Genomic DNA, 26265 nt, shown 5'->3' with positions numbered 1-26265 from the left:
TGTTTGAGTTTGCTCCATATATTTTTATAAGGTTTCTTTCTATTCAAATTTGAAGACTGCAAAGGCCATTTCAGCAGTTTTACTTCCATTCCTGTATTTTAGGGTTAATTTGGAACTTTGTTTCAGACAATTATCTTCCTAAAATATCCAAACTCTCTTCAGCTTTCTATGTCTGCTTATGCTCAAAATAGAAGATGGTCTCTTCTATTGCTTGACAAACACATAAAATGGAATTGGTTTGCATATAAAAATTTGGCATAATAATTATTAATAGATTATCTGCATGCTTCTCAGTTTCTTACAGCTTTATCCAATAATTGCTCTACAATACGAATTCTGTTGAATGGATAATTTTTTGATCAAAGTGGCAGAGCCATATTGATGAAGAGCTTTTTCTACTGCTCAATTCAAGTGCTGTCAAGCTGTTCTGGAGTCAGTAAAAATTATAGAGTCCTTACTTAATGATGCTAATTGGGACTGGAAACTCCATCATTAAGTGAAGTAATTTTAAGACGAAACACTGCATGATCATGTAGTTCAGTAATGACAGTCCCAGTTGCTGTTAAGTCCAATCCTCATATGACTAGAACTTGCATTTTCCTCTGGCTATCTTACTGATTTTGCTTGTTGGAAGCCTGCAGAGGAAATTGCAAATTGCAGTCATCTGGCTGTAGAATGATGAACCAGTTGTCAGTACAAGGACTCAATGTAACTGTCACTTGTTCAACACCATTGTAAGTTCCAAAAGTTGCTGAACAATTAACCATTAAACAAGGACCACCTTTTCCAGCAGGAAAGTTGTCACCATTGCTGTTATGTATTCTGTAAGCGATGTCCTGGCTTGGCTTGCATGGTGAGTGATCAAGAAATTGGTTGGTTGGCTGGAATGGTGTAGGTCTGACTGCAATCACTTGTCACTTTTAGGTGGGTTTTTTTGTGCTTATTCTTTTTATAGCCTTTTTGAATGAATGAAGTTTTAAAAACAAATCAAGGGAGTTGACTGAAAAGCAGGATTTTACATCTCTATTTGTGTACTATAGGCAATAAATTCTTACTTTTAGATTATGGCTTTTCTTTTTTTGAAGGTAATGAATGTTGAGACGTTGTTGGTCATATCATTCTGTTCTTTCACCATTTCAGCTTTGCACTCCATGTTAAAGGCTGTGGTGTTGGAGCACTTACAGTACTGCCTGTTCAGCAGTTTAACACAACTGCATAATTCTGATAAACCAGCACAGCATAGATTTTTAGGAGAAAACAACAGAATGGCAACAGATGAGCTCAGGCCAGAGTTGCAAACTAGAGTCTTGATCATGTAGAAAATAATTTGTTGCATAAGCAGCCAAGGTATTTTTAATCAATGGCTTATTTCTGTAACAAAGTTATCTGTTTATACCTGCAAGATTAGTTTGACTGGGCTTAGTATAGTTGATCTTGATGACATGCATATTGCAGCTGCAATACTATCAGGTAACTAAAATAATAAAGTTAGTTGAAAAAGTGCAGATGGCTGGTCATCTGATTATTATATTTTAAAGATGGATTTACCAACCCCCCTCCCCCCAAAAAAAGCAAAGTTACTTTGCTTACTGTGATTGGGTGTCAGTGATGATAAAAATAAAACAGTAAAAACTCTTCCAAAAAGCTATGCCTAGAAAAGTCAAAAGAAAGACCAAAAAAAAAAAAAAAAGGAAATAAAGTCATACAAATATCTACCAACATGAATTTCCTTCATATTTTGAGGTGCTGTTTCAAAAGCATGTGCAAAAGCATGTGCAGATTTATTTGCCACATAATTTTCATTTTGTGTACTTATCTAGAGTAGCTTACCCAAAACTATGACTTATAAAAATATTCCCCTGAAAGTTATTTTGTATAGCCTTAGCCCTACTTGAATTAAGACAGTAGAAAGTATACACTGGAAAGTTTTGTTCAGAAATGGAAGGCAAAGTTTCTTTCACTTTCTGTTCCTTTTCAGATCTAATTTGGATCCAGAATTTACTTTTTGCTAGATGTATTCTATGATTTCAAATTCTTTATTCATTTTCTGTTTGCATTCTCAGAGAGAAGCCAGTTACTAAATTAATTAAGATACCTCTCATATAATTATGCTTACAGTTATCTATTTGACACAGATTTTTATTTATTTATATTTCCCATTTCTTAACTATCTCCCTCGGAAGAGTATGACATTTAAAGCTTAAAATATGATTTAAAGTTTTTTTAAAAAAATAATAATTTTAATCGGTTTTATTCTCAAGTGAAGAAAATCTGGTCTTTATGATATGATGGAGAGGGAGGATAGTGGCCAGCCATCTGGACTTTTTGAAATAACGAAGAATGAAGGTATATGATTGTTAAGGGCAAAGATTTATTGGTCTCAGAAGAATAGAGGGAGACTAAAAAGATTGGGCTGGGAGCCTTGTTCCCTTTGGTTACCTTGCTATTGGCACTAAAGGAACCTTTGTGGCAGTGACTGCAATGGAATTACTTTATTAGAGTTAACTAATGGAAGTTTTTTTTGAGGGGGGAGGCAGAGTAAATAGGTCATACTGTACCTAGAAAGTAAAACATGCTATCTAACCTGATGCTAACAGCCATGGGCTTGGGTGTGTGTGAGTGCATGCAAGAAAAACAGATGCTGTCTCCTCAAGGATGTCCTGTTCTCAAAGAATGGAATTGTGTCTCTATGTGTTTGCCATGCTGGCAGACAAGGACAGAATCCACACACTTCTTTATAGACCCAAAATATTCCATGTAATTCTTGCATGTGAAGGTTTGTGAGAATAGAAAACAAAAGCAAGCATGTATGGTTTTGACACCAGTTCAGTGTTTTCTTTCATGTGCACTGGGAATAGCCTCCTCTTGCTGCTTGGTAACTTACTATCTAAGTGTAAGTATGTTAGGTACCTACTCACGGTAGCATGACTTCCTAGGATGAAGCAGTCAACAGAATACTGTAAGGTTACTCTGAGACATAGCTGTATGTTCTCTGGAATAAGATTGTAAAAGTTCCTGGCATGAGGAATCCTTCATAGAATATTACTTTAATCCAGTGGTGGAATTCAGAATTTTTTACTACCGGTTCTGTGGCTGTGGTTTGGTGGGCATTGCAAGGGAAGGATACTACAAAATCCCCATTCCCTCCTCACTCCTGGGGAAAGGAATTGCAAAATCTCCATTCCCACTCCACTCTCAGATCAGCCAGAGGTGTATTTGCCAGTTCTCTGAAATACTCAAAATTTCCGCTACCGGTTCTCCAGAACCAGTCAGAACCTGCTGAATTTCACCCCTGCTTTAATCTAAGGAACAAGAAGGCTTATTGCTTGATAGAATGTTGCTTGTACTGTTCCCAAAACCGTATATTTGCTGTGACTAGCTTTATTTTTCTGGGCTCCAAGATCACCGCAGATGGGGACTTCAGCCAAGAAATTAAAAGATGCTTGCTCCTGGGGAGGAAAGCTATGGCAAATCTAGACAGCGTACTAAAAAGCAGAGACATCACCCTGCCAACAAAAGCGTGTATAGTCAAGGCTATGGTTTTCCCAGTTGCAATGTATGGCTGTGAAAGTTGGACCATAAGAAAGGCTGAGGGCCAGATATTGAGGCCTTTGAACTATGGTGCTGGAGAAGACTCCTGCGAATCCCTTGGACTGCAAGGTGAACAAACAAGTCAGTCCTAGAGGAGATCAACCCTGACTGCTCTTTAGAAGGCCAGATGCTGAAGATGAAACTGAAATACTTTGGCCACCTAACGAAAAGGAAGGACTCACTGGAGAAGAGCCTAATGCTGGGAAAGATTGAGGGCAAAAGAAGACGGGGACGACACAGAATGAGATGGCTGGATGGAGTCACTGAAGCAGTAGGCATGAACTTAAATGGACTCCAGAGGATGGTAGAGGATAGGAAGGCCTGGAGGAACATTGTCCATGGGGTCGCGATGGGTCAGACACGACTTCGCAACTAACAACAAAAGCTTTAAAATTCTGCTGTCATTTTGCCTTACTTTCATATGAAAAGGATTTTGGGGTTATGGGAACCAGTTTGTTTGTATAGGTAGTCTTCGATTTACAACAGTTTGCTTATGACCATTCAAAGTTACAACGGCACTGGAAAAAAGTGGCTTATGACCATTCTTCATGCATGAGAGCATATGCACCAAAGACAAATTCCTTGTGTGACTAATCACACTTGGCCAATAAAATATTCTATTCTATTCTATTCTATTCTATTCTATTCTATTCTATTCTATTCTATTCTATTCTATAGATAGGATGCCTGTGCTTCGCTACAAAACTATGTGCTTGCCTTGATAAATTGACACTTACAGCCTGAAATTTAGAATGTGTAACTCCGTAGCATCAGAGTGTGTTAATATAATGCAACTGGCAGTTGGAACAGAGGGGGAGTAGACTGTCCCAGCCCACAGCATCCATCAGTATTCATCTGGGTAGCATCCTGTCAGTGTGTGAGGAGTTGAAGGGTGTTTGGAAACTCAGACAGTATTTGCTGTGTGAGTGAGAAGGAGACAGGAAGGAGGCTTAGCTCAACTCTTTTGTAGTAAAGCTGCTTGCTGCTGTGAAAGTAAAACAAAGTGAAACTCTCTCCTCTGCTTGTGTTTTGCATTTGGAACAGATTTCTTTTGAGGTGGGGAGGGGGAGTAGAACTCCTTAGCATCAGAGCATGGAACAGATTTCTTTTCAGGTGGGGAGAGGGACTAGAACTACTTAGCATCAAAGGGCTTTTTGGAAAGTGAAAGAGTATTTGCTATGTGAGCAAGAAGGAGACAGGAAGGAGCCTGGCCATAGCTTTGCTCTGTATTAAAGCTGCTTCCTGCTGTGATAGTAAAACTGAAAGTGAAACTCCTCTCCTCTGCTTGTGTTTTGCATTTGGAACAGATTTCTTTTCAGGTGGGAAGGGGGAGTAGAACTCCTTAGCATCAGAGTGTGATAATAATAATATAGGAAATACTAATGCTGTGATGGTCATTTCAAAAAATCCTTTCTTAGTGAGCACCTAGAAGCCAAGAGGAATATACATGGCAAATTTCAAGTTTATAGGCTTTATGGTTCTGGAGATTTCATGATTACAGCATGAGTGGTTTTCGCTTTTATATATATAGATGACCGTTGCAGCATCCCCAAGATCACATGATTTACATTTGGATGCTTGACAACTGACTTGCATTTTTTAACGTTGCAGTGTGTCGGGGTCATGTGATCACCTTTTGCAACCTTCTGATAAGTAAAGTCAAAGTCAGATTCACTTAACAACCTTGTTAACTAATTTAACAATTGCAGTGATTCACTTAACAAATGTGTGACAAGAAAAGTCATAAAATGGAGCAAAACTCACTTTAAAAAATTCTCAGCAACAGAAATTTTTGGTTCAATTGTGGTCATAAGTCAAGGACTACCTGTAGTGTTTAAGGCTGCAAAGTATTTTGAACCAAGACTGTTAAAAAAGGGTATTCATTATAGAACTTTTCTTATTTCCGTGTCTTAAAATAGCACTCTAATGGGATATCTCCTCTTTCTTCCACAGATATTTATAGACAAGGTTAGTTGGCAGACACTGAAAATGGAACAACAATGATGTGACATACCTATCTTGCAAACCAAAGATTATAATGACAATTTTAACAGTTTGCAGAGACTTGTTTAAAATAATCAACTACCAGTAAATACATAGGGGAATTTTAATTTCTTAACACTTAATTTCTGACCTACATCTTCTATATGAATATAAGAAAACTGTACTTCTCCAGATGTTACTCAGTATATTTCACCTTAGCTGATACATGTTGGACTTCTGAAAACTATAGCTCACAAATAAATCCTGGATTGCAGGTGCCCAATTTTTTTTCTGTTTACTTTTGTTATTTTGTTTTTTTTTTAAAGGCATCATTTTCAGAGTCTGCAGTCCTATGTATGATTAAATTAGTGTTAATAAATGGGAGCTAGATACACTATCAGTATTTTAATGAATGGAAATAAAATTCTGGCACATCCTTACGCCATTCAAGATGCATCACTTTTGTTATCATTTTCATTTAAACTTCTTAATGCTTGCAAAAATGTGGACTTGAGCAAAGAGGTCATTCTCTCTGCATGTCAAGGGAGTTAGTAATTATGTCAAGTTGGATATTATTTTGCTGAATGTGAACGTTTGATTGTATAATGGACATGAAATTCTTTTCCATCACCAAGTTAAATCACTTTACTGGCTAATTTAGCTTTAATGTTACAAAAGTTTTCATTTGTGTTAGATGCTGCAAAGAAGTTGCAAATTTAACTTATTCTGGCACATAGAAGATATGCAGTAGGAAGATAAAAACATGTGACAGTAGCCACAAGCTAAATATTTATATTAGTCTTGTAAATACTGAAATCCATCCCAATATGTGAAAAAAATTTTTTATTACCAGTCTTATGTTCATGGTAAAATAAAGTATAATAAAAAATAAAGTATAAGCTGAAAAGAAAAGCACAGGTAAGAGATAAAATAGATTGCAGCTACAGCTACCTTTAGATGCACTGAAGATGGCCTTCGGAGAGAATATTTCATGAGTGCATTTAACTCTTTTTTGTAATAATGAGGAAAACTTATGTTTTGTTTATTTTTCTGAGATAGAATTATTGGCATATGGGGAAAAACAATTCTATGAATGGAGAAACTTAATTTGCAGGCAATAGGTATACATTAGTAATTACTAATTTGATTAATATATATCTACTCTGGGCCTCTTTGGAGTGTACTTTTTGGCAGATATATGGTTACTCATACTCTACATGTATGTACATACACACACACAGAGACACACACACACACATCATATGCATGTACCCATTGGAAACAGTTGTCTTTAATTTAGATTGGTTTGGTAATTTTAGCAAAGTTGAGATGGAAATATATGAGAAAAGATGCTTCCTGTCTATCCCTATCCTACTTGATTTCTGGATGCAGAGAAAGTATAGAAAGCTCCATCACTCCCTTCCTTATTACTCATTTCCATGAGACTTGTGTTTAAATACAAAGTACATCCTTATTCTTTTGGCCACTTACCTAGAATCAAAATAGTTCAACTTTCCCCACTTAAATGTTTCAGTGTACATAACTACACCTTATATAAATATATAGAGTTTGAGTTGCAAAGAATGAAGGCTAATAACATAACAATTGCAGGTTATTAAGAAAATTGATGCAAAATTGGTGAACGCTATTTGGGACTTCAGATATTATGAGGAAGTGGCTGAAGTCAGCTGGTTATCTAATTGGGACTTCTTGCAGTGAAAGAAACTAGAATGCATGTGCATATGCTTACATCCATTCTTGTACAGGGATATACCTGTCTTGGGGGATATTTGATTTTTTTTGGTCATGTGCCCTCCTTTCATCGTTCTGTGCTAGCAAATGGCTATAATTAGATTAGCAGCCTGCTAAACAGCAGTGACAGTATCCAAGCCTCAGAGAGCATGTGCTAGATTCTGCATATGCCTTTCTGCCATTGGCTGGCAACATTTGCTGCTTTCCAATTTGATAGGTTTCCACAGTAATCTTTATGCTGCATTAGAGACATAGATACAGTGGTATAATGTTCATGCAACGGTGGAGGAACTCTTCTGTAGCATAAAAGAAAAGCATACAGAAGAAAGAGTAATTGCTCTTTATTATAAACCTATCAGCATTTTAACAACTGCTGGCTGCAGGCAGAGGTCAGTGAAGGAGTTTCAGTTCATGGTAATTACTTTCAGGTCTTTATCTCCTCCCATAAAACACATCCATGCATGAAATGAATACAGTTAATCATGTCATCTATCTAATTTTCTTCTGTTTTCGTTAACATGTGCAACCTCCCGGAATGGTCATCACATAACAAAACATATAATTATATTTAAGATTTAGCAGGAAAATATACTGTTATTGCATGGGGAAACGGTTCTCGTGAAATCTTCAATCCTGGCACTTGCCTATTTTTGTTGTGATAAGAAGAGTGCTAGTATTAGTTTGGATTTTTTAAAAAAGGATAACAACAGCTGAATTAGAACATATATAACTTTTTTTCATTCAGGAAGAATGAATTTTTTCTACATAATGACTATTAATCAGGGATAATTCTGGAGGTAGCCTTCAGTTCAGCCCAGGCAGTAACAATAAGCCTATTCATGCAAAGACAGGAACTTGGATTAATATGCTCTATTGTCTGTCTGCAGCATGTTTGTGTGGATTCTTTGTTTGATCCTCCGAATTCCTTATTAAGTAGTAACTCACTTCAATTGCCGTAGGTCCATCATTGCATAGCTATTGTTACAAGATACTAGTTTTAAGCTTGTGTATGTGTGGTATATGTCAAAGATCGTTCCCGGCGTGTAGCAAAATGGAATTTGGTATAACTGGATGGTGCAGTGAAACGTTTTGACAAGCTTGGCTGGTTTATTTTTTTTGAGGAAGGAAAGAGTATGTTATGATTCTCTTCCTCTGCCCTCTCCATTAGATTCTTGTTTATAGGCAACTCGATATTTGAGATTTCCTCAGTAACTGATACAAACTTATTCAGAAGTGTGTTGATTGAAGATATGTACCTTGCTTGATTATTTAAAGGAACAGCTGAAGCAGGAAGTGTTACAATAGATCTTTAGTTGTGTAGTTGCATTTCTTAGAAAAGAAAACACTCGCAACAAACCTCTGAGAACTACTTCGGTGTAGATTATTTTCTTATGTGTGGGCATTAGCACATGAGTATGGTTTGTTTCTGTGGAGGTTTTTTTAAATTGGGTTCTTTGAAGTTGCTCCTGGGAATGTTTTGACTGCTGACGGCCAAGTAAATGTGCGTTAGGTCACGGATTGTCCAGCTGGCATTTAGCCACCATGCGTCTGGATAACAGGAGAATGAACTATTTGCTTTTGTTTCAAATCCTATCTCTACTCCTAATTTCAGGTTTTTCTCTAATTAAATTTTACCAAACACTGCTCAGTTGTAGGTTTCAGTTTCTAATACAAGTGTGTATTTGTGTGTATATGTGTGTATGTATTATATATAGTATGTGTGTGTGTACGTATGTATGTATTATATACTGTGTGAGAGTGTATGTGCGCGCTTGGTATCACCATAGGATAAAGCAGAATGGCATCTCAAATTTAATTCTCATCCAAGCTGTGAACTTAGTTTAATTTCCAAAATAGAATTTTGAGATATTAAGCATAAATTAATAATATATTATATGGTGGTATTGGACAATTGCTGGGAATGAAGAATCATTTTACCATTAGGGGGAAAAAACTAAAGTTGGGGGGATTAAGATAAGACAAAAATAAAAATAAAAACTTTATTATTACCCTTAAAGGCAATATGATCTATGGAGCTCCATCTTTTGGAGTTTGGACCCAATTCCTGTGATTCTTGACTTTTATATTAATTCCAATATAAAATATAAAAGTGCTGTCTGAGCAATCGGATTCATATAGATATCCTACAACTTGGACATTAGGATAAAATACATTTTATTTTTATTTTATTTCATTTATTTATTTTGTCACACAGTATATATAAGCATAAGCATGAAATAACTATACAATATATAAGCATATATATAAGCATAAGTATGTAATAACTATATTAATTGGATATAATGAAAGGAAACAATAGGACAGGAACGGTAGGCACACTTGTGCTCTTATGCACGCCCCTTATAGTCCTCTTAGGAATGGGGTGAGGTCAATAGTAGACAGATTTTGGTTAAAGCTTTGGGGATTTTGGGAAGAGACTATAGAGTCAGGTAGTGTATTCCAAGTATTAACAACTCTGTTACTGAAGTCATATTTTCTGCAATCAAGATTGGAGTGGTTAACATTAAGCTTAAATCTATTGTGTGCTCATGTATTGTTGCAATTGAAGCTGAAGTAGTCTTCAACAGGAAGGACATTGTAACAGATGATTCTATGAGTTAAACTCAGGTCATGTTGAAGGCGGCAGAGTTCTAAATTTTCTAAACCCAGGATTTCAAGTCTGGTGGCATAAGGTATTTTGTTGTATTCAGAGGAGGGGAGAACTCTTCTTGTAAAATATTTCTGGACACGTTCAATTGTATTGATGTCAGAAATGTGATATGGGTTCCAGACAGGCGAGCTGTATTCAAGAATTGGTCTAGCAAATGTTTTATATGCTCTGGTTAGCAGTGTAGTGTTTCTGGAGAAGAAGCTATGCAAGATTAGGTTTACAACTCTTAAAGCCTTTTTTGCGATGTAGTTGTAGTGGGCTTTGGCACTTAGATCATTTGATATGAAAACTCCAAGGTCTTTAACAGGGTGGGGGTCATCTGTAAGGTAATGTTCATCTCCTGCTGTGTTCAAAAGCATTTTGAATCCAGTATGAGAAGTAATGTAGAGACCTGTCATGTGTATGGCACTAGTGACTTATGTACTGAACTATTTTTTCCATTTCATTTTCCAGTTTCAACTTTTTCATAGTGAACTGGAACAAAATGGAGATAAAATTGCTCATGTCCATTTTGATTGATCTTTGTGATCCAAACTTTGTTTCTACAGCCCACCTAAGATGCTTCCCCCACCCGTCCCCTGGATAAAGGGATGAGGAAATCATCCTTCAGCAGGCAGAAGCAGCTTGCAACCTTCTCTGCCAGCAAATGGTGACCACATGATTTTAGTGATCAGTCGAAAGCCAATTGAAAGTATGACTAAGTTGCCAAGTGCAACCTGCAATTGCATGAGATGCAATCACATTGAAAGAGTGATGGGGCAGTCGTAATTTTGAGGATGGCTCATAAGTAACTTTTCCTAACAGCCGTAACTTCAAATGGTTAAGCAACCATTGAAGACTACCTGAACTACATATGATCAGGTGATGTTATAGATCTTGAAATTAAATTAAATTATAACTTCAAACGGTCACTAAACAAATGGCTGTAAGTTCATTTAATGACCATTCAAAGTTACAATACCACTGAAAAATGTCACTTATGACCGTTTTTCACAATTACGAGCTTCACAACATCCCCATGATCATGTGATCAAAATTCAGATGCTTGGCAACTGTTTCATACTTTGCTGTGTCCCAAAGTCGTCTGATCTCCTTTTGCAATCTTCTGATAAGCAAAGTCAATGAGGAAGTAAGATTCACTTAACATCCGGATTACTAACTTATCAACAGCAGTGATTCACTTAACAACTGTGGCAAGAAAGCTCATAAAATGGGACAAAACTCACATAAAAAATGTCTCACTGAACAACAGAAATTTGAGGCTCAATTGTCATAAGTCAAGGACTACCTATATTGTAGTTTTTAATTAGATTTTGGGTATTGTTTAAAACACAATACCCGAAATCTAATTAAAAACTACAATACAGGTAGTCCTTGACTTACAGCCATTTGTTTAGTGACCGTTTGAAGTTGCTATGGCACTGAAAAAAGTTACTTATGACTGTTTTTCATACTTATGACCATTACAGCATTCCCGTGGTCATATGATCAAAGTTTAGGTGCTTGGCAACTGGCTCATATTTATGACATTGCATTATCCCAGGGTCCTGTGATTCCTTTTACGACCTTCTGACAAGCAAAGTCAATGGAGAAACAAGATTCATTTAACAACCATCTTACTAATTTAATAACTGCAGTGATTCACTGAACTGTGGCAAGAAAGATCATAAAACAGGGTGCAACTCAACAAATGTTTCATTTAGCAATGGAAATTGTAGGCTCAGTTGTGGTTGTAAGTCAAGGACTGTTAAGTAAAATACTACATTAATCATTGCCCTATTTCCTATACATTCTTTCTTTTCTTTGCAAACTTTACTGTTTGTAGTCCATAAATACCATTTGTCTATGCATGTCTACTTCAGGATACCACTACATTTTCTGTTGAAAGTTGATGTTTTATGGATTTGTTTATAGATAAGGGATGGCATATGGATGAAGAAATAACTGTTTGTAACCTTACAGGGGTAAAGAGTTATTAAATTAGTTATACTTGTGATGAAGTCTGGAAATCACTTGTTTATATATTTGTTTTCTTTTTCTTTATTCATTCTTTGCTTTTTCTTCTTTTTCTTTTTCCTTCAGTTTTTTTCTTTTTTATCTTTTTCAAACTTCAGTTTGTAATAGAATGGCATGGCATGGCATGACATGGCATGGCATGGCATGGCATGGCATGGGCAAGGCATAGAATAGAATAGAATAGAATAGAATAGAATAGAATAGAATAGAATAGAATAGAATAGAATAGAATAGAATAGAAGGCTATGCAAACTATAAGTCGTGCATTTATTTGCAGTAAACAATGCCCAATAATGCCAAATTATGATTGGGAGCCACCCAATCATATTTTGGTTAGAAGATCGGCAACTGTATAAATGTTATAAATAAAGAATAAAAAATATTTTATTTTTCAATATGTTTTCATTTTGAAGACAGGAAAAATAATTTATTATCCTACTATCATGGAAGCAGATTCCAAATTTTAAAAAGAATACTTAAGTTTGAAATATTAATATTGTATCTGTATGTATTAAAAAATATACTAAAGATCTAGTATTTTGTGTCACCTTTATGAAAACATTCTGAACCCACATAGAATCTTATTCTATTTATGTATTCTGGATATCTCTTAAATTTAATATTTCTGACAGTTTACTGAGTGTCACAGAAGTAACAAATAGACTATAAGGCTCCTTTTATAATAAGAATTAGATCCAATTCAGTAAAGTTCCAATACTTTGGAATTATGAGTAACTGTTGCACAACATGCTGGTACATGCTCTCTGTTTGGCTATCTAAGTTCCTTGCTTACATCATCACAGATCCTACTCCACAATTCGCATCCTGTACATGGACAACTCAGGGGTAAGAAAGTTATTTGCCCTGTGTCAATCTCTTTCTGACGATTCAAGTAACACAGCTTTTACATACAGTAGTCACTGTATGGGTTGGCACTGTTTCCAAAACTCAGTAGGAAGAAAGATCATTGCTATGTTTCCCTCACTTCTAACATTTAAGTTCTTCACCAGAATTTTGCAGGAGGCAAAAACATCAAGATGTTATTGGCACTTTCTGAAAATCCATTCTTTTTTCATTTTATTCCCTGCAGAAAGAAATATTTAATTCACAAGTAGTCCGTGAAGTACTGCTTTGATTTCTGCAGCAGTCTTGACTTGAAACAAATTGACCACTTCTTTCCATTCCATTCTGGAGCTGCAGGGTAGAAAGGAGAATTTAAATTCATCCAATCATGTGAATTGGACTTTTGGAGACTGCAACAGCTATACCAAAGAGGCTTCTCTTGATTTGCCCAAAGAGTAAAGAAAGTCTAATTTCTTTTCATACTTTTTGAGTTTTTGTGAAAAACATTAGAAACATGATGACATTTATTTATGTATTTAATGAAAGCTAATATTTTTCTTATTGGGGGTGAGCAAGAAATTATGGTGCAAAAAACGTTATTTGTCTTGACCAAAGAGACAAATGGGGAGAAATCAAACTCTGAATTGTTGGATCATTTATTTGCCTTTGCCCTGATTGACTTATCTCCCAATCTTTTTATAATTTTACAGACTGAAATTTGATTCCTGGTGGAGCTAAGGACACTGGGTCAAGATGTTGGTAGTTCAAAACCATTTATTATATGGATTATGCTCCCAAGGGCTGTGTGGCACTTCAGATCTGAAGGGAGAAATATTTTTCAGAATACAGGAGGGCTACTCCTGCAGCCATTTCTCACAAACTCCTTTAAGGAAGCCCATCTACTTCTAGGATCACCAGGTTCCTTCTGCAAGAACTGTTTAGTTTAAGAAGATGCCAGCAAGTGCTACCTTTCCATTCATGTGTGTTCCATAGACTCTTGTTCCCTTTGGATCTGAAATGCTGCATAGCCATGGCTACTAAAATTGCTTCTGCTGCCTTGGCAAGACCAATTATTTGTCTTGAAGCCAGCTATAGTTTTGCAAAGATTTTTAGCATAGTATTCAGCCCTTAGCAAATGGTGGTGAAACATTATGATATAAAAATGACAAAAGAGATAGAAAGTGTTTCCAGGCACTTTTGATTAAAGTGTAAGTGCAGATATGAAGGAATATTTGGAACAGGTCCACTCACTGCTATAATCTGTTGTCAAATATCTATAATCATATGCTTCTATTTACTACATTAATCAGCCTGTGCTAACCCACTTGTCATCTATATGAATACTTTGTGGGGTGTAATCATTTAATGTCAGTGACTTTTCTGAGTTGGGGTAAACCCAGCAGTTGACAGGCTCATGGGTGGGCCATCTGTGTCTTACAAATACACAGGCATAAATTGTCATCTGACCTACTGATTGTGAACTAGCATGGGTTTTTTTTTGTCCCACTATTCTTTGAAAGCAGCACTATTAATTATATTGAGAAGAATCATTAATGAGGGACATGAGGATTTTGACAACAGTTTAATATTACTGTTACTAAAATAATCCTGTCTGTGATGTGAACTTTCTGAAACTTTTATTTCCTGCAGTTTGATAGGCTGCAGAGTGTCTGAAGGCCATATGCCACCCATGACTGGCTAACATGGGTCATGAATTATCCTCCTAGCTATGTAGTATTATTAAAAGACAGATAATGAGAACCATGTGTATAATATCACACTGTGTAAATTCTCAGACGCTATTGTTTATTCATACCTATCCCATCTATTTACTATTTTAGCTCATTTCAGATTCCAGTTCTTTCACTAATATTCTCATCATAGTTTTATATTGATCATTTTCTTAGATTTAGCATCTTGACTACATTTTTAACTTCTTCAGGGTACCTCATATGAAACATTTTAGTCTTTTTATTTTTGTACTGATTTTGTTTCAACTTTTTAAAAAAGCCCTGTTCTTTGAGAATGAATCTTAATCGTGGTCTACTATTCACCATTCATAGTTGACAATTATGATGGCATATAAATTTAATGCAGAAATAATAAATTAAACCCAGTGGTGAGATTCAAGTAATTTAACAACCGGTTCTCTGCCCTAATAATTTCTCCCAACAACCAGTTTGCCAAACTGCTCAGAAAGTTAACAACCGGTTCTCCCGAAGTGGTGCAAACTGGCTGAATCCCACCACTGATTAAACCCCTTCACAAATGGATATCTGCTTTTCTGTCTAACAGACAACAAGTGGTCAAAATTGTCAAATCCTGTTCCTGTCAACAGTGGCGTTCCTCAAGGCAGCGTTCTTGGCCCAACACTCTTCATACTATACATTAACGATCTTTGTGACCATATCTCAAGTAATTGTGTTCTCTTTGCTGACGATGTCAAACTATTTAACACCACAGACAATACATCTATCATTCAAAAAGACCTTGACCATCTAACCACTTGGTCTAAAACTTGGCAACTCGAAATCTCAACCAGCAAATGCTCACTCTTACATATTGGAAAAAAGAACCCAAACACTAAGTACATACTTGATGGACATTACCTTACAGATGACCCCCACCCTGTTAAAGACCTTGGAGTTTTCATATCAAATGATCTAAATGCCAAAGCCCACTGCAACTACATAGCAAAAAAGGCTCTAAGAGTTGTAAATCTGATCTTGCGTAGCTTCTTTTCCAAAAACACTATACTACTAACCAGAGCATATAAAACATTTGCTAGACCAATTCTAGAATACAGCTCGCCTGTCTGGAACACTCACCACATTTCTGACATCAATACAATTGAACGTATCCAGAAATATTTTACAAGAAGAGTTCTCCATTCCTTGGAACACAAAAAAATACCTTATCCCACCAGACTTGAAATCCTAGGTTTAGAAAACTTGGAACTCCGTCGCCTTCGATAAGACCTAAGTTTAACTCATAGAATCATCTATTGTAATGTCCTTCCTGTTAAAGACTACTTCAGCTTTAATTGCAATAATACAAGAGAAACCAATAAATTTAAACGTAATGTTAACCGCTTTAATCTAGATTGCAGAAAATATGACTTCTGTAACAGAATCGTCAGTGCTTGGAACACTTTACCTGACTCTGTGGTCTCTTCCCATAATTCCAAAAACTTTAACCAAAAACTTTCTAATATTGACCTCACCCCATTCCTAAGAGGACCATAAGGGGCATGCATAAGAGCACAAACGTGCCTACCGTTCCTGTCCTATTGTTTTTCTTTTTCTTCTTCCTATACATATATATGCTTATACCTCCTAATATTTACTCATATATATGTTTATATACTATATAATCTTTTTATATGATACTTATATATATTGTTGTGACAAAATCAATCAATCAATCAAATAAGTAGTTACATTTTACATCTAAACGTTGCCAACATTTATGGGTACAATTGCAAAAGTATCCTCAACCTCTCCCCCCCAAAAAATCCAGTTTTCTGTGAAATAAGTTCACATTGACAAGAACTGAATGGCAACTACCAGTTCATAGAGCAGATACTTTGCTTTTGATGTGGTAGGTAAGATTAATAAACATTGTAGTAAATGCATATGCTTATACATCTGTTATGCCTGCCAGATATTACAAGAAACAGGCATTTAAATTATATTGATGCTGTTCTAAAATAAGTACAAAAGCAACATTATCAAATTTTGTGAGTTCTGGAGTTCTCATGCTCTCGCCCATTTTCTGAAAATAAAACATTTATAATACATTTGTTTTGAGTTGAATTCTGTAGTCTCTCTCTGGAGATGTGATTTATGCTGCATTGATAATCCATGTTTTATGACAATCCCCAGAGACTTTCAAAGATGATATAGTTGTTTGTATAAAACAGCAAACTGGAGACCACTGGATTGCATTTGTCACAATCTGAACTGAACACAGACTTATTTTCTATATTGTAACAAATAAAAATGTTTCCCAGAATATTTCTTATCTGTATATACTGGAAAATAGTTTACCAGCATTCTTTTAACGTGATATTTCTGCTATTGTTATAAAAGTTTAAGGCATATAAGAGTTGTTTTAATAACTACTAAAAATTGTTCTAATATTTAGTCACTATATTCAATTTATTAATAGTTTGTACTTTCTTGGTATTTAATTTGCTGAACAAAAATTATGGGAAACTGTTATTTTAGCCTCCTTTTTGTCCTTTTGAGATACTTTTGATTTACTTTAATTAACTTGACTGACTGTATTTGTGATTTGAATATAAAAGCTTCCCTGCCAGATTCATAAAACTGTCCAGGGATCCACCCATTACCATCATCATCTTAAAGTCTCCCTTGATTTTTTTTTCCTGTTTCTTTTTCCTTTTTATTTAATCACATACATTCTATCAAGAAGGCCCCTGAATGTATTATATAAACAGCAGATATGCAACTCAGAGCATGTTTTTGCATTGAGGCATTCATATACAACCCACTTTTTATTTTTACATTATAAATCACATTATATTATAGAATGACTGAAATTGCATTTTAATATGCTAGCTGGAAGTAGCATCCTGTTTTGCAATGTGCATACATTTTTATTTTAAAATCCATGAAGATCTTAGCTACTTGCCTATTAATAAAAAGCCCACCTTACTTACTGCATATTTTAATGCTAATTAATGCTTGGCTATGGAAACTATCTTTAGTTTTATTATTTGTCTGCCTCTGTTTATATAAAAATGCTTTACTGAAATGCATAAAATAGTAATGATGGTTAGTTTAAACAGCAGGGGGAAATCCAAAATCCATAATTAGCTTAATAACTTTCTTAGAACTAGTCAAAATGGCAGTAAAGAGTTTGCAAGTTTTTGTGAATTTGAATGAATTTTTGCTGAATTTGTTCAGCAAGATGTTAATGTATTGTTTTATATTATATAATAAAATGGGGGAAAGAAATAATTCATAAAGGCAAACAAAATCTTTCATTTCAGAAGTAGAATGTAGACTTTAACTTTTAAACAATTGCTAATCATTGCTGCTTATCTTTGGATTGCTATTTTCATCTATTCATCAGAACTTTGTAATTGTGTACCATCAAAAAAGGTCTGCCAAAAGTATACAGATTATTCATTTCAGTAATTTCTCACTTTCCCTTTTCTGGTCATCATGCTTCCTTCCTCTTATAACCCTTCAAATACAGCTACTTTGCCACCTTTGTTGTATGTTGATAGGATTTCCTAAGTTACTGCCAGATTTTCCAGTGGTTGATTGTTAAGTCAATGGTGGGTCTTAATGACCATGTAAATAAATATTATGCATGACAATCTGTCGTCAAATTGGTCTTTTATTTTCCAGTTCATCAAACTGGTTGCTATCTTCCCTCCCCTTTTATTGCTTTTCTTTCCTTCCACTTTCCCAGCATTATAGACTTCCGAAGGGTACTAGACTGTTTGTTCTCTTGGCTGGCCATGCTATTCTCAATACCAAATTTTGTAGTACTTTCTATGTATTACTTTTCTCCATGGCGCTAGATAATCAATGGATTGTGCCAGATGTGGCAGAATTAGGAATCTGACAGAATGAGAAATTGTTCCAGACAGATAGGCATTATCAATAATTTTACAGAGATTTTCATAAATTTCCTTTAAGTGGAACATGTCTCTTCACTATTCTCTACAAGCCAAAGCTTGTGAGATATATATAGATCAAGGCTGGCCTCCATCACCCCTGATTGTTTAATGAAGTACTCACAGAGCTGGACTTAGTTATTCCTTTAATTAAATTTACTGAACTGGGAGAGCAATTATGTTTTCACAGTGGCACATCACATTTTAAATGAGCACCAAGCTTTGCTTTTTCTTCACTAGAATTCCCTTTGTGTACCACAAGTTCCTACATAAAACGTTAAGTTCAGAGGTAAAGATGCACATAAGAAAATTTAAAAAGGGCTGAATATCTTTTTGCAGAATTGTGGAGCAACAGTTACTTCTTACCACACAGTTGTATAAGAGGAAAAGACGTGAATGGTTTAACTTTATAATAACATTTGTTTTTAACTGGGAAGGATTGGAGTGAATTCCCAAAAGAATAGAAAGTCTTATACTAGATGAATTTTGCTATTTTCATTAAGAATAGAAATTTCTAAGTCCCAATATCAGTTGAGCAAAAGAATGTGTTGACTTCTTTTGCCTCACAATTTTCTCCTTGCAGCATATTATGTTATTTATAATAACAAACATCTATATTTATACAAGTGGAAGAAACAGATGCAGCGATCTCTCTTAAGAAGCAGGTTTTATTGGATTCCATTTCAGCAAGAATGGAATGGAGAAAAAATACACACTTTTCTGTGACAGGATTATTATTTTTCACATCTTACTTAGTAAAAGTATAGGAATGGTTCACTTCACAACTGCAAATTTCAAATGACCTTAATTTAGTGATAATTACAAAAGAATTAATATCCAAAAATTTATATATGCAGCTGCATATATAACCTATTTCCTGCATCCTGTATTTATTTATTTTATTTATTTATTTATTTTATTTGTCGTAACAATATATACAAGCATTGCATAAGGGGTTATATAATATATGAACGTATATATGAAGAGAAACGAGGTACTATAAACATATATATACATAGGGGAAGAAACAATAGGACAGGAACGGTAGGCACGTTTGTGCTCTTATGCACGCCCCTTAGAGTCCTCTTAGGAAAGTGGTGAGGTCAACCGTGGACAGTTTTTGAGTAAAGCCTTTGGGGTTATGAGAAGAAACCACAGAGTCAGGTAATGCATTCCAAGCATATACAATTCTGTTACAGAAATCGTGTTTTCTGCAATCTAAACTGGAGCGGTTGACATTGAGTTTAAATCTGTTGGTAGCTCTTGTGATATTGTTATTGAAACTAAAAAAGTCATTGACAGGAAGGACATTACAACAGATGATTTTATATGCTAAACCCAGATCCTGTCAAAGGCGACGAAGTTCCAAGTTTTCAAGACCCAGGATATCAAGTCTGGTGGAATAAGGTATTTTATTGGTTTCGGAGAAGTGGAGAATTCTTCTCGTAAAATACCTTTGGACACGCTCAACTGTGTTGATGTCAGATATATGGTATGGGTTCCAGACAGGAGAGCAGTAATCAAGAATTGGCCTAACAAATGTTTTATATGCTCTGGTCAGTAGCGTGGTGTTTTTTGAAAAGAAGCTATGTAAAATTAAGTTAACAACTCTTAGAGCCTTCTTAGCTATATAGTTGCAGTGGGCTTTGGCACTTAAATCATTAGATGTAAAAACTCCAAGGTCTTTGACAGGGTGGGGGTCATCTGCGAGGCAATGTCCATCAAGCATGTACTTTGTGATTGGGTTCTTCCTTCCAATATGCAAGACTGAGCATTTACTGGTTGAGATTTGTAGTTGCCAAATTTTAGACCAAGCAGTTAGATGATCAAGGTCCTCTTGAATTGTGGATGTATTGTCAGTGGTGTTGAAAAGTTTGACATCATCAGCAAAGAGAACACAGTTACTTGAGATATGATTACAAAGATCATTTATGTATATTATAAAGAGAGTAGGTCCAAGAAGACTACCTTGAGGAACACCACTCTTGACGTATCACGTATCTAATATGTGTAAAATGAACACATCAGTGAATTAATGTTGAGCATCGTATATACTAACAGTGAATTCATTCCCATTTTCTAAATATCTAAATAATATTTAGTTAGCTAAAATGACTCCCACAATCAAGGCAAACATGATTTAAGTCAAGGTAATCCTTGATTTAACAACCATTCAGTTAGTGACTTATCTTCACACTTACAATTATTGCAACAACATCATGATCATGACCATGTGATCAAAATTTAGATGCTTGGCAATGGGTTCATATTTATGATGGTTGCAGTGCCCCAGAGTCATGTGATAATCTTTTGCGACCTTCTGACAACTAGGTTAATGGGGAAACCAGATTCACTTAACAACCATCTTACTAACTTAACAACTGCAGCAGTTCACTTAACAACTGTGGCAATAAAGGTCATAAAATGGGGCAAATCTCACTTAACAACTTAGCAATAGAAAATTTGGGCTCAATTGTGGTTGTAAATTGAGGATTTTCCTATATTTATAATCAACTGGAAATTCTGACATGCTGATTAAAGCTGAATATTCAAGTTGTCTTTCCCAAGGATGGACGTTGACTGTGGAAATGCTGCCTTCTTGTGTCAGTATATATACACTCCAAAAATATTTTTGGTTAAATGCATTTTATATCATTTATAGCCAATTAAGAAAATGGAAGATTTCTATTATTTTCCCCCTTTCTTTCTTTTTCTTTTGTTATCCTGAATCTGAAGTATGTCAGACAATTTTTATAATGAAGCTGCTGTTCCAATCACCTAATAATTTATTTCAGGCAGCAAAGCCATGTTGAGTATGTAACTATATTTAAAGTGCAGTTATATATTTTTTTCATTCCTACAAAACCAAGTCAGTGATTATAACCAAAGATGCTTGGGATTTTATTTTAATGGAAGCTCTAACAAATTAGTATACAAATTTTGTATACTAAGGGCTTCTGCTTTAGTTTCACTTAAAAAGAACAACACCCTGATCCTCTTGTAAAAATGAAGTGCTTTCGTAGTGAAATTTGTTAGAACCAGAGCATCTCCCATCATCATTCATATTGACCATTGTATATTTTTTATTTAAATGCAGAGACACAGATAACACCACACCCTGGGCATTACAGCATACTGTATCCAGTTCCCCACAAGAGAGATTGAGATGAGGTGAGATGGACAGCATATAAATGTAATAAATAAAAAAGCAAGCAGACCCACCTTAACTTTTCCCACAGTTATTTTCCATTGCCTTTGCCTCTCCCTTCTACTGCAGTTGTAGAATTTCAATCATCCATAGACACATAGAGATAAATCACATTCAAAAAAGATATAATGGAAAAGCTAAGAAGGAAACAAAAACAGGAGAACATATTTTCTCCATCAATCAACATTCAGATAAACAGGGATTAACACCAGACAATCAATCAAGTAAAACATTACACACCAAAATACTGACAGGGCAAGCCACTTTATATAAACAGGGAGCAAACCAGGGGTGAAATGTTCCTGGTTCGGACCGGATCATGTGATCTGGTAGCTATGGTGGCGGGTGGTTTGGAGAACTGGTAGCAAAAATCTCTGCCCCTCCTCCCCGCCCCAGCTGAGCCGCACAATCATCAGAGATTTTTTTTTTTACTTTTAAAAGCATTTTTTCTTCGGCTGAAAAAATGCTTTTAAAAGTAAAAAAAAAGCCTCTGATGATCCTGCGGCTCAGCTGAGGATCATCAGAACCCTTTAAAAGCATTTTTGCTACAATCTCTGGCTGAAGAGGTTGTAAAACAAAAAAGCTTTTAAAAGGCTCCTCTGGAGATCCCAGCTGAGTTGCCTGATCGCCAGAATCTTTTAAAAGCATTTTTAACAACCTCTTCAGTTGTAGAAAAAATGCTTTTAAAAGTAAAAAAAAAGTTAGCCATGCCCACCCAGTCACATTACCCCCCCACCAAGCCACGCCCACAGAACCGGTAGTAACAAATTTTACATTTCACCCCTGGAGCAAACCCCACGTTCAGCAGCACTGATGATATTACCAAGCCACTCAATAAAACAACCTGCAAGGCAACAATTGTCAGGAAGACCAGATCCACACATGAAAGTTCAATTAAATGGATGAATGTCAGGCACAAATGACCAGAAAACAGAGTTGAGTTAAAAGCACTAAGAGTTTATTCTTGCCATCTACACACAAGAATCTAAGCACTTAATATGGTCCAAGATAAAATGATGCTAGAGAAGGGTCAGTGGAATTAACAGGAAGGAGGCTGGTTTTGGGTCTTTTGTGGCTACGCAATGATTCCAAAGTGATGGTGTGTTTAACCTCACCCTTCAAGCTCGGCCTGCTCATTTCCTACACTAATTGCTAAAAACCAGTGCACAAGAATCTTTTCAACTAATGGTTAGAACCTGATTAGAATTAGATAAGGGTCAATTGTACTTGGGAGGAGTTGGACTTAGTTTGCTTGTGGCTACATATTCTAGGCTGATTCTCCCTTTTCACTCTGCCCCAGGTTCTGCCATTCATTTTCTTGTAACAATCAAGTTCAGAGAGCACCAAAGATTCCACAATTGTGAAATATTCCGTACTGAAGAAAAGTATATTTTGATTTAAATGTTTACAGCAGAGGTCTTCAACCTTGGCAGCTTTAAGACTTGTGGACTTCAACTCCCAGAATTCTCCAGCCAGCATAGTCCACAAGTCTTAAAGCTGCCAAGGTTGAAGACCTCTGGTTTACAGCATCAGTTTCTTAGCTGGGAAAGGGACTGAGGCTGTATAGTACAGTCTTTCCTTTGTGAAACTTCAAGGTTTCCACTCAATTAGAATTATATAATGTTAGACCTTTATGGATGCAAGATATTTCCTTGTTTCATTATGCACAGTAAGGCTTGTGATCAAGGAAACATAGTGGAAGGGGGCAATATATAGGCTTTACAGCATATTTAATGTTCCATTCTTGACACATGTGAAATTTAAATAAAGAATGAAGTGACTCAAGAATTACACTATCAACATCAATTTATTTCTTTTTCTGTAAATATAAATTTAGCAATTTGGAGTTACTAAGTTTTTTCTGTTCTTCATGGCAGTTCAGTAATTCATAGAAATGACAATTAGAATAGCTAAGGGTACTTGAGCGCAGAACAGTTTCCATTCCCCAATCTTGCAAGGCATTCTGAAGTGTCTTTGTCTTCCGCTAATTTCAGACTATTGAGCACAGATAGAAAACACAATAAGCCAATCTGTGCTCCCTCTGGTGGACTCATAGGAGAGTGCAGAATGTATTAGATCCTATAGTAAAACTTGTTTAAAAGAGAGGAGACAATTAGTGAAATCAGCTGTATGTTTTAGCACTGCATAGTTTAATCATTAGTAATGTTTAAGCATTTCACAGATTTGTGAAATTGTATAAACGTAGATTATGCAGTCCACCATTTTACTGCAAAAATTAGATAAATATTTGAAAAGCAGTTCAGTTGAAGATTGAGAATTTAAAAACAAGTCACAGATATTCTATTCCCAATAACTTGCAATACAGTTTGAAATTAGCAATGTTTGTTGTTGCATTTATCAGTCTGAGATCTCCATGAGTTAATTCTGTTCTCCCACCAGATGATTATTATGCAAACTCAGTTCGAGGTTTAAGTCCTAAGGCCTTCGTCCCCATAGCAAGGAAAAATGAATTATTTCATTCAGCATTGCATTCAAATCCCTTATTGGATTCAAATTTCATTACATGCTATGTACATTTTGGATATGTGTCTGTGTGTGTTGCACACGCACACACACACACCTCCATTTAAAACAGTTCATTTAGTGACAATTCAAAGTTACAATGGCACTGGAAAAAGGGACTTATGACCATTGCAGCATCCCCATGGTCATGTGATCTACATTTGGATGCTTGACAACTGGTTCATATTTATCACGGTTGCAATGTCCTAGAGTTATGTGATCATCTTTTGCAACGTTCTGACAAGCAAAGTCAATAGGAAAGCCAGATTCACTTAATAAGTATTAAATTAGTAACACCATAGTGATTTGCTTAACAAATGTGGCAAGAATAGCCATAAAATGGGGCCAAACTCACTTAACAAATTTATCAAATTTAACAAATTTCTCTTAGCAACATAAATTCTTGGCTCAATTGTAGTTATAAGTTAAGGACCTGTATGTGTGTGTGTGTGTAAGCATGTATTTCAGATGAACTGGCACAGAAACAAAAAACCCCACTGTTTCAGCGCTGAATAGAATAGAATAGAATAGAATAGAATAGAATAGAATAGAATAGAATAGAATTTTTTATTGGCCAAGTGTGATTGAACACACTTGGTGCATATGCTCTCAGTGTACATAAAAGAAAAGATACGTTCATCAAGGTACAACATTTACAACACAAATGATGGTCAATATATCAATATAAATCATAAGGATTGCCAGCAACAAAGTTACAGTCATAGAAGAGAAGGATGTGGGATGTAGACAGATGTGAGGCCAATCCAGGAATAATGCAATGAATGTGGGTAGTGGTGCCTTAACTATTTATTTAGATTATGGAAATTGGTTTTATATAAATATAGCACAACAGCAAAGTTTTTTTTTCAAGTGTCAATTACGGGTATAAATTTATTTCACCGTAAACATCTTGGTATTTTAAGACAAAAAGAGAAAGTAATTGAGTTATTTTAAAACCTTTGACCAAGCTAGAAGTCACTCTTTTTCACCCTAGGAAGGAAGTAGTGGCAAACCACTTCCGAGAAACTTTTCTTAGAGTCTAAGCAGTTCACTAGGAGTCAATACTGATTGAAGGTATAAAAACAGAACAACGCTGTATACTTTGAAACTGCTTTGCTTTGGGCTAAAACAGCAATCATGATGACCTCAGGACTGTATAAATGAAACTGAAAGAAACTACACATGATTGACTATGAAACAGTTTATTTGGAAATTCACTAAAAGCAGCAGCAACCAGGAAATTAAACTGAAGGATGGGCCATAGGTTGTTTAGAATAAATTTGTGATGTATGCGTAAAGGAATGTTTAAATGTAAACAATTTTCCCCCAAAGCACGTGGATTTCTGAAATACCCTCTTGCAAACATGGATCAGGTGACATTTGCCTTTTCTTTCCACATCTTCTCCCTGTCAGAATAAGGACAAACACATCACTTCCTGAAGGTGACACAGTGACTTCTTCTGTGGGCAGCATTCCCGTTGCAGCTGCATAAGGTCTTCTAAAGTTCAACATATCAAACGCTTGCATTATTAGGCCAGGAAATCTTTTCTTTATTGTACTTTCAGCAGAACATATTTGCATTTCATCTGCATTAGATAACAGTGCACATTGCTCTGCCACTATTATAGGCTGAATCTCTCCTATAATTTAAAAGCAGTTCCTCGCAACATGAAATCTGCTTTCCTGTAAAGCACTTTGAAGTGAGAATTATGTCAATCCTCACACCAAATTGTTCCCATAGAGAGGAAACAATTCAACCTGGAATGTGGTTTATTGAAGCTAATTAAAAAAGGTGAACCTGCTTCATACCACTATAGATCAAGTTTTATATTTTCAGATCCTCTGTAAGTGAACCTGATGTCTTCCCAATCATTTTTCTCCTTTATTGTCCAGTGTCCATTCTGAGTCCAAAAGCTGACTAAATGCTGAAGTTTTGTAAATGCTTTTTAAAAAATTCCCCATTACATGTTTTCTAGGACTTGATCTACAGCTGTACAAATTGAATTAGGTTCCTTTATTATTGCT

At 35.6% G+C, this 26265-nt stretch overlaps 1 protein-coding gene across 3 annotated transcripts in view; it reads left to right on the top strand.

The window, feature by feature from the left end:
- Positions 1-26265, top strand: part of FAM110B (family with sequence similarity 110 member B) — a 77541-nt gene that overhangs the window by 39056 nt on the left and 12220 nt on the right. The window contains exon 2 of one of the 3 annotated variants that reach the window (XM_058178175.1): positions 21607-21680. The exons of the other annotated variants lie outside the window; for them this stretch is intronic. The gene's annotated coding sequence lies outside the window, so the exon portion shown is untranslated. The remainder of the gene's footprint in view (positions 1-21606; positions 21681-26265) is intronic. 3 annotated transcript variants of the gene reach the window in all.

This window comes from Ahaetulla prasina, chromosome 3 (genome assembly GCF_028640845.1).
Source record: "Ahaetulla prasina isolate Xishuangbanna chromosome 3, ASM2864084v1, whole genome shotgun sequence".
Lineage (NCBI taxonomy): Eukaryota > Metazoa > Chordata > Lepidosauria > Squamata > Colubridae > Ahaetulla > Ahaetulla prasina.
The sequence above is the reverse complement of the archived record's forward strand: the minus strand, read 5'-3'. Positions and strand labels throughout refer to the sequence as shown.